At 45.2% G+C, this 15,983-nt stretch overlaps 1 protein-coding gene across 8 annotated transcripts in view; it reads left to right on the forward strand.

The window, feature by feature from the left end:
- LOC129858976 (RAB11-binding protein RELCH homolog) overlaps positions 1-15,983 on the forward strand; it is a 139,039-nt gene that overhangs the window by 1,211 nt on the left and 121,845 nt on the right. The window lies entirely within an intron of this gene.

Consider the following 15,983-nt stretch of genomic DNA (forward strand, 5'->3'; position numbering starts at 1 on the left):
TGACTAGCAGCAGTGTGTGTGAAAGTGTGTGTGGCTTCAGTATGCATGTGTGTGCATGTTATGTGTGTGTTGGGGTGTCAGTGTGTGGGTAGAGTCCAGTGTGTGTGCATGGTATGTGTGTGTTGGGGAGCCTTAGCAATGTCAGTGTGTGGGTAGAGTCAGTGTGTGGGTAGAGTCAGTGTGTGGGTAGAGTCAGTGTGTGGGTAGAGTCAGTGTGTGGGTAGAGTCAGTGTGTGGGTAGAGTCAGTGTGTGGGTAGAGTCAGTGTGTGGGTAGAGTCAGTGTGTGGGTAGAGTCAGTGTGTGTGTTGGGGTGTCAGTGTGTTGGGGTGTCAGTGTGTGGGTAGAGTCAGTGTGTGGGTAGAGTCCAGTGTGTGTGCATGTTATGTGTGTGTTGGGGTGTCAGTGTGTGGGTAGAGTCCAGTGTGTGGGTAGAGTCCAGTGTGTGTGCATGTTATGTGTGTGTTGGGGTGTCAGTGTGTGGGTAGAGTCCAGTGTGTGTTCATAGTCAATGCAAGAGAGTTTGTGCTTAAAAAGGTCCATGCAGGCTGTCCAGGTAGCCATTTGATTAGCTAACTAACAGTCTTGTTTAGAACGCTTATGGCGTGGGGGTAGAAGCTGTCCAGGTTCCTGTTGGTTCCACTTGCCCTGCGGTAGCAAAGAGAACAGTCTGTGGCTGGAGTCTTTGACAGTTTCTTTGGGCATTCATCTGACACCGCCTGGTATAGAGGTCCTGGATGGTAGGGATCTTGGCTCCAGTGAGGTATTGGTCTGTACCCACTACCCTTTAGCGCCAAGCAGTTGCCATACCAAGCGGTGATGCAGCCAGTCAGCATGTTCTTGATTGTGCAGCTGTTGAACTTTTTGAGGATCTGAGGGCCCATGCAAAATCATTTCAGCCTCCTGAGGGGGGAGAGGCGTTGTCGTGCCCTCTTCACTACTGTGTTGGTGTGTGTGGACCATGATAGATCCTTAGTGATGTAGACACAGCCTGTCGATGTGAATGGAGGCGTGCTTGGCACTCCATTTCCTGTAGTCCACGAACCAGAATAGTGGTGACTATGAATAGCTAGCTGGCGACCTGAAAAGGCCCATCAGACAACCTTCTTTATACCAGTCTAGTAATTGAGATATTTGCATATTGGCGTCATGTAGGCTGCTGCTGAAGATACAGGCTACTCAAACACTAACTAGGCCTATCTCTCTTCTGTCTAACTGCCTGTAGCTGTCATTATCTGCCTATACAGTGCCTTCAGAAAGTATTCATACCCCTTGATTTATTCCACATTTATTTGTTTTATAGACTGAATTCTAAATAAATAAATAAAACAAATGCTCACCCATCTACACACAATACCCCATAATGGCAAAGTGAAAACATGTTTTTAGACATGTTTGCATATTTAGTGAAAAATTAAATACAGAACTATCACATTTACATACAGTACCAGTCAAAGGTTTGGACACACCTACTCATTCAAGGGTTTTAATTTATTTAGGCTATTTTCTACATTGTAGAATATTAGTGAAGACATCAAAACTATGAAATAACACATGGAATCATGACGTAACAAAAACATGGTTAAATAAATATTTTATATTTGAGATTCTTGATGACAGCTTTGCACACTCTTGGCATTCTCTCAACCAGCTTCATGAGGTAGTCACCTGGAATGCATTTCAATTTTTATTTTATTTTTTATTTCATCTTTATTTAACCAGGTAGGCTAGTGAGAACAAGTTCTCATTTGCAACTGCGACCTGGCCATGATAAAGCATAGCAGTGTGAACAGACAACAACAGTTACACATGGAGTAAACAATAAACAAGTCAATAACATGGTAGAAAAAAAGAGAATCTATATACAATGTGTGCAAAAGGCATGAGGAGGTAGGCAATAAATCAAATAATTACAATTTAGCAGATTAACACTTGAGTGATAAATCATCAGATGATCATGTGCAAGTAGAGATACTGGTGTGCAAAAGAGCAGAAAAGTAAATAAATAAATGCAGTATGGGGGTGAGGTAGGTAAATTGGGTGGGCTATATACCGATGGACTATGTACAGCTGCAGCGATCGGTTAGCTGCTCAGATAGCAGATGTTTAAAGTTGTTGAGGGAGATAAAAGTCTCCAACTTCAGAGATTTTTGCAATTCGTTCCAGTCGCAGGCAGCAGAGAACTGGAAGGAAAGGCGGCCAAATTAGGTTTTGGCTTTAGGGATGATCAGTGAGATGCTCGTGCTACGGGTGGGTGTAGCCATCGTGACCAGTGAACTGAGATAAGGCGGCACTTTACCTAGCATAGCCTTGTAGATGACCTGGAGCCAGTGGGTCTGACGACGAACATGTAGCGAGGGCCAGCCGACTAGGGCATACAGGTCGCAGTGGTGGGTAGTATATGGGTCTTTGGTGGCAAAACGGATGGCACTGATAGACTGCATCCAGTTTGCTGAGTAGAGTATTGGAAGCTATTTTGTAGATGACATCGCCGAAGTCGAGGATCGGTAGGATAGTCAGTTTTACTAGGGTAAGTTTCGCGGCGTGAGTGAAGGAGGCTTTGTTGCGAAATAGAAAGCCGACTAGATTTAATTTTGGATTGGAGATGTTTGATATGAGTCTGGAAGGAGAGTTTGCAGTCTAGCCAGACACCTGGGTACTTATAGATGTCCACAATTAACAGATGTGCCTAGTTAAAAGTTAATTTGTGGAATTTCTTTCCTTCTTAATGCGTTTGAGCCAATCAGTTGTGTTGTGACAAGGTAAGGAGGGTATACAGAAAATACAGTAGCCCTATTTGGTAAAAGACCAAGTCCATATTATGGCAAGAACAGCTCAAATAAGCAAAGAGAAACAACATTCCGTCATTACTTTAAGACATAAAAGTCAGTCAAAACGGAACATTTCAAGACCTTTGAAAGTTTCAAGTGCAGTCGCAAAAACCATCGAGCTCTGATGAAACTGGCTCTCATGATGACCACCACAGGAAAGGAAGACCCAGAGTTACCTCTGCTGCAGAGGATAAGTTCATTAGAGCTACCAGCCTCAGAAATTGCAGCCCAAATAAATGCTTCAGAGTTCAAGTAACAGACACATCTCAACATCAACTGTTCAGAGGAGACTGAATCAGGCCTTCATGGTCGAATTGATGCAAAGAAACCACTACTAAAGGACACCAATAAGAAGAGACTTGCTTGATCTAAGAAACACGAGCAATGGACATAAGACCGGTTGAAATCTGTATTTTAATTTGAGTCCAAATTTGCGATTTTTGGTTTGAACCCCACCGTGAAACATGGAGGAGGAGTTGTGGGGGTGATTTGCTGGTGACACTGTCAGTGATTGATTTATTTAGAATTCAAGGCACACTTAACCAGCATGGCTACCACAGCATTCTGCAGCGAGAACGACCATCCCATCTGGTTTGCGATTAGTGGGGCTATAATTTTGTTTTTCAACAGGACAATGACCCAACGCATCTCCATGATGTGTAAGGGCTATTTGACCAAGATGGAGAGTAATGAGTGCTGCATCAGATGACCTGGCCTCCACAATCACCCGACCTCAACCCAATTGAGATGGTTTGGGATGAGTTGGACCGCAGAGTGATGGAAAAGCAGCCAACAAGTGCTCGGCATATGTGGGAACTCCTTCAAGACCAAGTGTGCAAAGCTGTCAAAGGCAAAGGGTGTCTACTTTGAAGAATCTAAAATATATTTTGACTTGTTTAACACTTTCTTTTGGTTACTACATGGTTCCATATGTGTTATTTCATAGTTTTGATATCTTCACTATTATTCTACAATGTAGAAAATAGTAAAAATAAAGAAAAACCCTTGAATGAGTAGGTGTGTCAAACTTTTGACTGGTACTGTAAGTATTCCCACCCCTGAGTCAATACTTTGTAGAAGCACCTTTGGCAGCGATTACAGCATTCAGTTTTTCTGTGTAAGTCTCTTGAGTTTTCCACACCTGGGTTGTGCAACATTTACCCATTTTTATTTGTTTCAAAGTGTTCAATCTCTGTCTAATTGGTTGTTGATCATTGCTAGACAGGTCTTGCCATAGATTTTCAAGCAGATTTAAGTCCACACTGTAACTCGGCCACCCCGCAACATTCATCGTCTTCTTGGTAAGCAACCTCTGTGTAGATTTGGCCTTGTGTTTTAGGTTATTCATCTGGTGAAAAGTCATTTAATCTCCCAGTGTCTGGTGGAAAGCAGACTGAAATCGCCTGTGCTTAGCTCCATTACATGTATTTTTTTACCCTGAAAACCTCCCCAATCCTGAAATGATTACAAGCATACCATAACATGATGCAGTCACCACTATTCTTGAAAATATGGAGAGTGGTACTCTAATGTGTTGTATTGGATTTGCCCCAAACATAACACTTTGTATTCAGGATAAATCGTTTTTTGCAGAATTACTTTAACCTCTCTTGGGTACGTGAGACGTTAGCGTCCCACCTCTTCAACAGCCAGTGAAACTGCTGGGCGCCAAATTCAAATACAGAAATACTCATTATAAAAATATAGAAAACAAAACATATTTTACATAGGTTTAAAGATTAACTTCTTGTGAATCCAAATTTGAGCCTAAATACTCGATAATATTTCAACCGGACAATAACGTCGTCAATATAATAGGTAACAAGAAAGGCACTGAAAAAAAGGCACTGAAAAAGCTCTGTGACACTTTAGGGTCCACTCATTCAGACTGCTCTTACTTCCTCATTTTTCAGAATACAATCCTGAAACAATTTCTAAAGACTGTTGACATCTGGTGGAAGGCATAGAAACTGCAATTTGAGTCCTAAGTCAATGGATACTGTAATGGCATTGAATAGAAAACTACAAAACCAAAAAAAATAAAAAACTTCTTGAATGGATTTTTCTCAGGTTTTCGCCTACCAAATCAGTTCTGTTATACTCACAGACACTATTTTAACAGTTTTGGAAACTTTAGAGTGTTTTCTATCCAAATCTACCATGCATTTCATCAAATTCCGAATGCTGCCACTTACACTAGAGAAGTTAATACCTTGTTGCAAACAGGATGCACACTTCCTTCTTTTCACTCTGTCAATTAGGTTAGTATTGTGGAGTAACTACAATGTTGTTGATCTGTCCTATGTTTTCTCCTATCACAGCCATTAAACTCTGCAACTGTTTTATAGTCATCATTGGCCTCATTTTGAAATACCTGAGTGGTTTCCTTTCTTCTCCAGCAACTGAGGTAGGAAGAACGCCTGTGTTTGTAGTCAAGTGTAATTAATAACTTTACCATGCTCAAAGGGATATTCAATGTTTCCTTTTTTTTGTTTATACCAATCTACCAATTGGTTCCCTTTGTGGGGCATTGGAAAAGATCCTTGGTCTTTGTGGTTAAATCTGTGTTTGAAATGCACTGCTCAACTGAGGGACATTCCAGATAATTGTATGTGTGGGGTACAGAGATGAGGCAGTCATTCATAAATCATGTTAAACACCATTATTGCACACAATCCATGCATCTTATTATGTGACTTCTTAAGTACATCTTTACTCCTGAACTTATTTAGGTTTGCCATAACAAAGGGGTTGAATACTTATTCACTCAAGACATTTCAGCTTTTCATTAACTAATTTGTAATAATTTCAAACATAAGTCCCTTTCTTTCTAACATTATCCGCCGCCATTGTTGCAACCCCTATTACCAGTCTGTTCAACCTCTCTTTCGTATCGTCCGAGATCCCAAAATATTGGAAAGCTGCCTTGGTCATACCCCTCTTCAAAGGGGGTGACACTCTGGACCCAAACTGTTATAGACCTATATCCATCCTGCCCTGCCTTTCTAAAGTCTTTGAAGGCCAAGTTAATAAACAGATCACTGACCATTTCGAATCCCGCCATACCTTCTCCGCTGCGCAGTCCGGTTTCCGAGCTAGTCACGGGTGCACCTCAGCCACGCTCAAGGTACTAAATGATATCATAACCACCATCGATAAAAGACAGTACTGTTCAGCCGTCTTCATCGACCTGGCCAAGGCTTTCAACTTTGTAAATCACCGTATTCTTATCGGCAGACTCAACAGCCTTGGTTTCTCAAATGACTACCTCGCCTGGTTCACCAACTACTTCTCAGACAGAGTTCAGTGTGTCAAATCGGAGGGCCTGTTGTCTGGACCTCTGGCAGTCTCTATGGGGGTGCCACAGGGTTCAATTCTCGTGCCGACTCTTTTCTCTGTATATATCAATGATGTCGCTCTTGCTGCAGGTGATTCTCTGATCCACCTCTTTGTAGACGACACCATTCTGTATACATTTGGCCCTTCTTTGGACACTGTGTTAACAAACCTCCAAACGAGCTTCAATGCCATACAACACTCCTTCCGTGGCCTCCAACTGCTCTTAAACGCTAGTAAAACTAAATGCATGCTCTTCAACCGTTCACTACCCGCACCACCCGACTAGTATCACTACTCTGGGCGGTTCTGACTTAGAATATGTGGACAACTACAAATACCTAGGTGTTTGGCTAGACTGTAAACTCTCCTTCCAGACTCATATTAAACATCTCCAATCCAAAATTACATCTAGAATCGGCTTCCTATTTTGCAACAAGGCCTCCTTCACTTACGCCGCCAAACATACCCTCGTAAAACTGACTATCCTACCGATCCTCGACTTCGGCGATGTTATTTACAAAATAGCCTCCAACACTCTACTCAGCAAACTGGATGCAGTCTATCAGTGCCATCCGTTTTGCCACCAAAGACCCATATACCACCCACCACTGCGACCTGTATGCTCTCGTCGGCTGGCCCTCGCTACATATTCGTCGCCAGACCCACTGGCTCCAGGTCATCTGTAATTCTTTGCTAGGTAAACCTCTGCCTTATTTCAGCTCACTGGTCACCATAACAACACCCACCCGTAGCACGCGCTCCAGCAGGCATATCTCACTGGTCACCATAACAACACCCACCCGTAGCACGTGCTCCAGCAGGTATTTCTAACTGGTCACCATAACAACACCCACTCGTAGCACGCGCTCCAGCTGGTATATCTCACTGGTCACCATAACAACACCCACCCGTAGCACGCGCTCCAGCAGGTATATCTCACTGGTCACCATAACTACACCCACCAGTAGCACGCGCTCCAGCAGGTATATCTCACTGGTCACCATAACAACACCCACCCATAGCACGTGCTCCAGCAGGTATATCTCACTGGTCACCATAACAACACCCACCCGTAGCACGCGCTCCAGCAGGTATATCTCACTGGTCACCATAACAACACCCACCCGTAGCACGTGCTCCAGCAGGTATATCTCACTGGTCACCATAACAACACCCACCCGTAGCACGCGCTCCAGCTGGTATATCTCACTGGTCACCATAACAACACCCACCCGTAACACGCGCTCCAGCAGGCATATCTCACTGGTCACCATAACAACACCCACCCGTAGCACGTGCTCCAGCAGGTATATCTCACTGGTCACCGTAACAACACCCACCCAAAGCACGCGCTCCAGCAGGTATATCTCACTGGTCACCATAACAACACCCACTCGTAGCACGCGCTCCAGCAGGTATATCTCACTGGTCACCATAACAACACCCACCCGTAGCACGCGCTCCAGCTGGTATATCTCACTGGTCACCATAACAACACCCACCCGTAGCACGCGCTCCAGCAGGTATATCTCACTGGTCACCATAACAACACCCACCCGTAGCACGCGCTCCAGCTGGTATATCTCACTGGTCACCATAACAACACCCACCCGTAGCACGCGCTCCAGCAGGTATATCTCACTGGTCACCATAACAACACCCACCCGTAACACGCACTCCAGCAGGTATATCTCACTGGTCACCATAACAACACCCACCCGTAGCACGCACTCCAGCAGGTATATCTCACTGGTCACCATAACAACACCCACCCGTAGCACGCGCTCCAGCAGGTATATCTCACTGGTCACCATAACAACACCCACCCGTAGCACGCACTCCAGCAGGTATATCTCACTGGTCACCATAACAACACCCACCCGTAGCACGCGCTCCAGCTGGTATATCTCACTGGTCACCGTAACAACACCCACCCGTAGCACGCGCTCCAGCTGGTATATCTCACTGGTCACCATAACACCACCCACCCGTAGCACGCGCTCCAGCTGGTATATCTCACTGGTCACCGTAACAACACCCACCCATAGCACGCGCTCCAGCAGGTATATCTCACTGGTCACCATAACAACACCCACCCGTAGCACGTGCTCCAGCTGGTATATCTCACTGGTCACCATAACAACACCCACCCGTAGCACGCGCTCCAGCAGGTATATCTCACTGGTCACCATAACAACACCCACCCGTAACACGCGCTCCAGCTGGTATATCTCACTGGTCACTATAGCAGCACCCACCCGTAGCACGCGCTCCAGCAGGTATATCTCACTGGTCACTATAGCAGCACCCACCCGTAGCACGCGCTCCAGCAGGTATATCTCACTGGTCACTATAGCAGCACCCACCCGTAGCACGCGCTCCAGCAGGTATATCTCACTGGTCACTATAGCAGCACCCACCCGTAGCACGCGCTCCAGCTGGTATATCTCACTGGTCACCATAACAACACCCACCCGTAACACGCGCTCCAGCTGGTATATCTCACTGGTCACCATAACAACACCCACCCGTAACACGCGCTCCAGCTGGTATATCTCACTGGTCACCATAACAACACCCACCCGTAGCACGTGCTCCAGCAGGTATATCTCACTGGTCACCATAACAACACCCACCCGTAGCACGTGCTCCAGCTGGTATATCTCACTGGTCACCATAACAACACCCACCAGTAGCACGCGCTCCAGCAGGTATATCTCACTGGTCACCATAACAACACCCACCCGTAGCACGCACTCCAGCAGGTATATCTCACTGGTCACCATAACAACACCCACCCGTAGCACGCACTCCAGCAGGTATATCTCACTGGTCACCATAACAACACCCACCCGTAGCACGCACTCCAGCAGGTATATCTCACTGGTCACCATAACAACACCCACCCGTAGCACGTGCTCCAGCAGGTATATCTCACTGGTCACCATAACAACACCCACCCATAGCACGCGCTCCAGCTGGTATATCTCACTGGTCACCATAACAACACCCACCCATAGCACGTGCTCCAGCAGGTATATCTCACTGGTCACCATAACAACACCCACCCGTAGCACGCGCTCCAGCAGGTATATCTCACTTGTCACCATAACAACACCCACCCGTAGCATGCGCTCCAGCAGGTATATCTCACTTGTCACCATAACAACACCCACCCGTAGCACGCGCTCCAGCAGGTATATCTCACTTGTCACCATAACAACACCCACCCGTAGCACGCGCTCCAGCAGGTATATCTCACTTGTCACCATAACAACACCCACCCATAGCACGCGCTCCAGCAGGTATATCTCACTGGTCACCATAACAACACCCACCCGTAGCACGCACTCCAGCAGGTATATCTCACTGGTCACCATAACAACACCCACTCGTAGCACGTGCTCCAGCAGGTATATCTCACTGGTCACCATAACAACACCCACCCGTAGCACGTGCTCCAGCAGGTATATCTCACTGGTCACCATAACAACACCCACCCATAGCACGTGCTCCAGCAGGTATATCTCACTGGTCACCATAACAACACCCACTCGTAGCACGCGCTCCAGCAGGTATATCTCACTGGTCACCATAACAACACCCACCCGTAGCACGTGCTCCAGCAGGTATATCTCACTGGTCACCATAACAACACCCACCCGTAGCACGTGCTCCAGCAGGTATATCTCACTGGTCACCATAACAACACCCACCCGTAGCACGTGCTCCAGCAGGTATATCTCACTGGTCACCATAACAACACCCACTCGTAGCACGCGCTCCAGCTGGTATATCTCACTGGTCACCATAACAACACCCACCTGTAGCACGTGCTCCAGCAGGTATATCTCACTGGTCATCCCCAAAGCCAACACCTCCTTTGTTTGCCTTTCCTTTCAGTTCTCTGCTGCCAATGACTGGAACGAATTGCAAGATTCGCTGAAGTTGGACACTTATTTCTCCCTCTAACTTTAAACATCAGCTATCTGAGCAGCTAACCGATCGCTGCAGCTGTACATAGTCCATCTGTGAATAGCCCATCCAATCTACCTACCTCATCCCCATATTGTTTTTTTAATTTACTTTTCTGCTCTTTTGCACATCAATATTTCTACTTGCACATCATCATCTGCACATCTGCACATCTATCACTCCAGTGTTAATTTGCTAAATTGTAATTACTTCGCTACTATGGCCTATTTATTGCCTTACCTCCTCACGCCATTTGCAGACACCGTATATAGACTTATTTAAATATATATATATTGTGTTATTGACTGGACGCTTGTTTATTCCAGTTATGTGTAACTCTGTTGTTTGTGTCGAACTGCTTTGCTTATCTTGGCCAGGTCGCAGTTGTAAATGAGAACTTGTTCTCAACTGGCTTACCTGGTTAAATAAAGGTGGGAGAGAAAAAAAAAAAACAGTTTTAAAAAATCCACTTTGACATTATGGGCTATTGTATGTAGGCCAGTGACAAAACATCTACATTTAATCAATTTTAAATTCAGGCTGTAACACCACAAAATGTGGAAAAAGTCAAGGGGTGTGAATAATTTCTGAAGTCACTGTAGCTGTCTATAGTCTCTTACTGCCTTCAGCTGTCTCAATCTGTCTGTAGCTAGCTGTCTGTAGCTAGCTGTCTGTAGCTAGCTGTCTGTAGCTAGCTGTCTGTAGCTAGCTGTCTGTAGCCGTAGCTGTCTGTAGCCGTAGCTGTCTGTAGCCGTAGCTGTCTGTAGCCGTAGCTGTCTGTAGCCGTAGCTGTCTGTAGCCGTAGCTGTCTGTAGCCGTAGCTGTCTGTAGCCGTAGCTGTCTGTAGCCGTAGCTGTCTCTAGCCGTAGCTGTCTCTAGCCGTAGCTGTCTCTAGCCGTAGCTGTCTCTAGCCGTAGCTGTCGCCTTCTCTGCCTGTCGCTGTCTCTAGCTGTGTCTGTGTCATGACGTCGCCTGCTTGGGTGTTGCAAACCCCATCCCCATCTCCCTGCCTTTCCCTGCCCCTTCAACCCATGCTGTGGTCACAGAGAGATGTCGTAAATTCCTGAGAATCTCCTCATGGCCCAACAGTATTAGACAGAGGGTAAACTTTCAGGACAAAGGAATTTTCTCCCACCTCACAGAACTTGAGGTACGAACATATTTCATGTTCCTGCAAAAGTATAAAGGATCGGTGGAGAGTCCAGCTATTAACATGCCCATTGGCCACCACGTGGGAAACTCATGAGAGACTGTGGGACTACATTACCATACCGCTGTTTATATAATAACCTCAGATATGAGGTTTACATCTGTTTGTTGTATAAAATGAATGAGTGAGTATGATACTGTTTGTATAATTGTGTAATATGATTTTGATCTGTTTAATGAAGGAAAATACAAATCCCTTTTTATTTGAACTAAATCAGAGGACCCGCCCCTGAGCCAGTTGGGTCAGAGACATCCAAGGACCGCCCCTTCCTGCTATCTGAATAAAAGCCAACTCTAAGAAATTACCATTAGACCATGTTTATCCTCCAGGAGGAGAACGAAGGTTGAGTACCATTGCTGAATCTTTAACCATACCACGTGGTTAAACTCTTAGCCGAATAATAACAAGTTTGATATTGACTACTAGTCTGCAGCTAGGAATTCGGTATCATTGAACGCGAAGAAAGACAACCGCCGAAACATCCATTCTATAACGAATGTCACTGAACTATCCACAATAACCGGGACAGAAGGAACTCCAACCAAAACAAACTTCTCTCCAGCGATCAAGACGACACACACCGAGCGTAACTATATATATATTGATTGCAATTGTTCCCGAATGAGTGAGCGTTCATGTGTAAGGATTAGCATGTAAATTGTTATAGTTATGGACTCTGTAGTGAATTCTTAGTCGAACGCCATTTTCCCTTTGTCTAACAGCTGCCATGCCGGTTTAGCCCCCTAGGGCATATTTCTCCCATCATTTCATCTAACTGTTTTAAGTTTGTTTGTTTGTTTATGCATTTCTGTGAATTAATTAGTTAGTAATAAATAAATGATTTAAGACAATTGATGTATGGATGACTCATAGTGAAGACTGGGTTCGTGCAGATAATCAACAATTTACGACGTTTGGAATGAGACTAACGTGAGGGAAATAAATCATTAATTAGAAGACTATTGATCAGATATGAAAATATCTGAAAGGTTATATTGGGAAATTATACACTGCTCAAAAAAATAAAGGGAACACTTAAACAACACAATGTAACTCCAAGTCAATCACACTTCTGTGAAATTAAACTGTCCACTTAGGAAGCAACACTGATTGACAATAAATTTCACATGCTGTTGTGCAAATGGAATAGACAAAAGGTGGAAATTATAGGCAATTAGCAAGACACCCCCCAAAACAGGAGTGATTCTGCAGGTGGTGACCACAGACCACTTCTCAGTTCCTATGCTTCCTGGCTGATGTTTTGGTCACTTTTGAATGCTGGCGGTGTTCTCACTCTAGTGGTAGCATGAGACGGAGTCTACAACCCACACAAGTGGCTCAGGTAGTGCAGTTCATCCAGGATGGCACATCAATGCGAACTGTGGCAAAAAGGTTTGCTGTGTCTGTCAGCGTAGTGTCCAGAGCATGCAGGCGCTATCAGGAGACAGGCCAGTACATTAGGAGACGTGGAGGAGGCCGTAGGAGGGCAACAACCCAGCAGCAGGACCGCTACCTCCGCCTTAGTGCAAGGTGCACTGCCAGCGCCCTGCAAAATGACCTCCAGCAGGCCACAAATTTTTTTTGAGCAGTGTAACTTTGTAATCTAATAACTTTCCCTGGTGCCCTCATTCATAGTTAATTAGTTACGTTATTACTCAAGTGATCGCGTAATCCCTAATTACAGGAATCTTTGATAAAAACTATAAGTCTTCAATTTAACGATAGCAAAGACACGACATCTGTCTCTAGCTGTGTCTGTTGCGGTCTCTTGCTGCCTGTTGCGGTCTCTTGCTGCCTGTCGCTGTCTCTAGCTGCCTGTCGCGGTCTCTAGCTGCCATTACATAGAGTATGTACCAGGATAATTCACATGGCCTACAGGTTGTAAATCATTCTGCCTAACAGCTGAAGAGTAAAGTGGAGTAGCTGGGTAGGAAGATGGTTGTCACCTTCTGTGGTATTAGTCCCCTTCCCCCCTTTTATAGAATAGATTTGACACACACACACACAACACAATGGTATGCTGACACAAATGGACTACTTCTACAACAGCAAACTGAACATTCAACTGCCCCAAATCTTAGGGGCATGGGTTCTTTGACATTCTGCACCAATGAAATCTTAGGGGCATGGGTTCTTTGACATTTTGCACCAATGAACACAGGAATGCATTCTTAGTTCTGATCTGTATTCTGTGTCGTACTGTTTTAGCAACAATCAAGGCTGCTGACCTTATTTCCATCCCTTTCTACTGATAAGGGCTACGATAAAAATAGGAGCCTGAGCTGTGGAAACTGCATTTCCATGATTGTGTTATGTGCCTCCCACTTTCTGTACTTAGTCCTTCCCGATCTAACAACTGGATAGGTGAAAGCAGGGGTTCCACTATACAGCTTGCACCTGTACAGGCATGTGAGATCAGTGATTATTAGGCTGTCTTGGGAGGGAGGAACTAAGGATGCTTGTCATGATACAAGTATTCCACCTCATCATGTAGCTTACTAGCCTCTATGTATAGCAGACATTGTTCAGCTCATGGCTAAGCCTAATTGCCTCTGTCTGTGGCGCCTCGCTGTTGCCTTGGAGCTAGAGGACTGAGGTTTCCCAGGGGGCATTGCTTGTGTTATTTAAAAAAAAATTCTCTCTGCATTGTTGGGTAGTTATTATTCACTGTTAGTCTATACCTGTTTACAAAGCATGTGACATACAATTTGATTGGATTTAAAAATAATTGATCTCTAAGGATGGGTGAGGGCTTGGATGAAGTTGCCCTCAGACATTGATCTATGGTCAATTTAGCATTTCACCCCACAGCGTTATGGTTAGGATTTGGTGATTCTAGATCTGATCTTAAGAACAGGATGCTGACAGGAACTCCACCTGTCCTCTATTGTGTTAATTTCACTGATAAACAGGAGGTGAGAAGAGGCAGAGAGGGGGACAGCTTGAGGGTCTGCCCCTAGGGTCAATAGGCCTACACCCAGCCCAGGGGAGGGTTTCCTTGCCCTTGCCGCCTCTGCTCACTCTTTCCAGGTTTCAAGCAGGCCTGTACAACTAGAATGAGAGGAGTTTTAGGGCCCGTTAAAATATATAGAACTAGTTTTATTATGTTGTAACATTGTGCATTATCTGCTCCATTGGTGGCACATCATGTAGACCTAACAGAGGTGTCATGCACCACGTAGGAAGCATGTGGGAAAAGGTCAGAGTAAAGCTACCATCTCACAGGCTGGGCATCAAAAGGGTCACTTGCTGTTAGCACTATGATCTGGCTAGCTCTCTGTCACCACCACCCTGCTAATTTAGCAGCTAGCATGGTGCTCTGTTCACCTGCTGCAGCAGGCCACTGCACAACTCAACACCATAGGCCACTGAGCCTAAACATTAGGCCTAATTCCAGGAGTTAATACAAGTTCTCAGGTTAGGCTACTCATTGAGCAAGAGTAGCTGGATGAGCCCCTCCTCCCATTTGCACAATGGTCCTCTTGCCCACTCTCCCTCTCTACCCAGCTCATTGTTTTCTCCTCAGTGGCTAGCTGATTAGCATCTCGCTACAATCTGCTCGCTCAACGCCCAGTTCAATCAGAGACTAAGCTGTTAGCATTAGCGCACTGTTTTAGCGAGCCATTCTGTTCGTTGAAAAGACTTAGCCAAGGCCTAGCCTACTACCCTGCCTTCTTGGGCGCTAGGAACACGCAGTCAAGCACACACTTGCTCATTCAGAGCAAGAAGAACACACACACACACACACACACACTTAATAGGTTAGAAGAAATGACACATAAACATGCACACAGTAAGAAAAAAAGCACACAGACACAGATTTGCTGCAGGGCTGGGAGAGGCTGGTTTAATCAAACTGTGGGACATTTGGGTCTGCGCCACCTGTTTCTGTTCTGGCCTGTCTGGGCTCCTGTTCATAGCTCTATCTTCGTGTGTGTGTGTGTGTGTGTGCACACCTCAGTCTATAAGCCTGCACTGTCTGTACATGATAATTCAGCTATCATGCTGTAGAATAGATCTATCATAATAATGACTCTGATTTACTGTTCTCCTCCTCCCTGTCAGTAGGGCAGGGAGGCACAATTATTGTATAATCATGTAACCGACAATTACGGACAATAATCGTGAACTGATTGTAATAGCCGTCTTAAAACATACATTTTAGGAGGAAGGAGGGATTCAAGTAGATAAAGTTTAGCCAATAGCAGTTTTAGGTTTGACATGAATTGGGTAGATTTGGTAATCATATTCAGAGCAGACCGGCACGGCTGGGAGGAGAACCTTCATTTCCAACAGTTCCCAGCGGTCAGAGCCATTAGTTTGAGCCAGGGGTGTCACCAGTGTTGCATTCATTAGGTATGTCGTAGCCAATTTTCTAAGATGCATTACAAGCTCAAAACATATATTTTTTAAATTAAAATGACAATTTATGACAATTAATTGTTTTTATATATAGTCCGGGTGACCATTTGATTAATTGTTCAGCGGTCTTATGGCTGGGGGGTAGGAGCCTTTTGGTCCTAGACTTGGTACTCTGGTACTTGGCACTCTGGTGCTCTCATGCGTGCTTCAGTGTTGCTTGGCTCGAAGTGAGCATAAGGCATTTAGCTCGTCTGGTAGGCTCGTGTCA

This window comes from Salvelinus fontinalis, chromosome 7, assembly GCF_029448725.1.
Source record: "Salvelinus fontinalis isolate EN_2023a chromosome 7, ASM2944872v1, whole genome shotgun sequence".
NCBI classification, from domain to species: Eukaryota; Metazoa; Chordata; class Actinopteri; order Salmoniformes; family Salmonidae; genus Salvelinus; species Salvelinus fontinalis.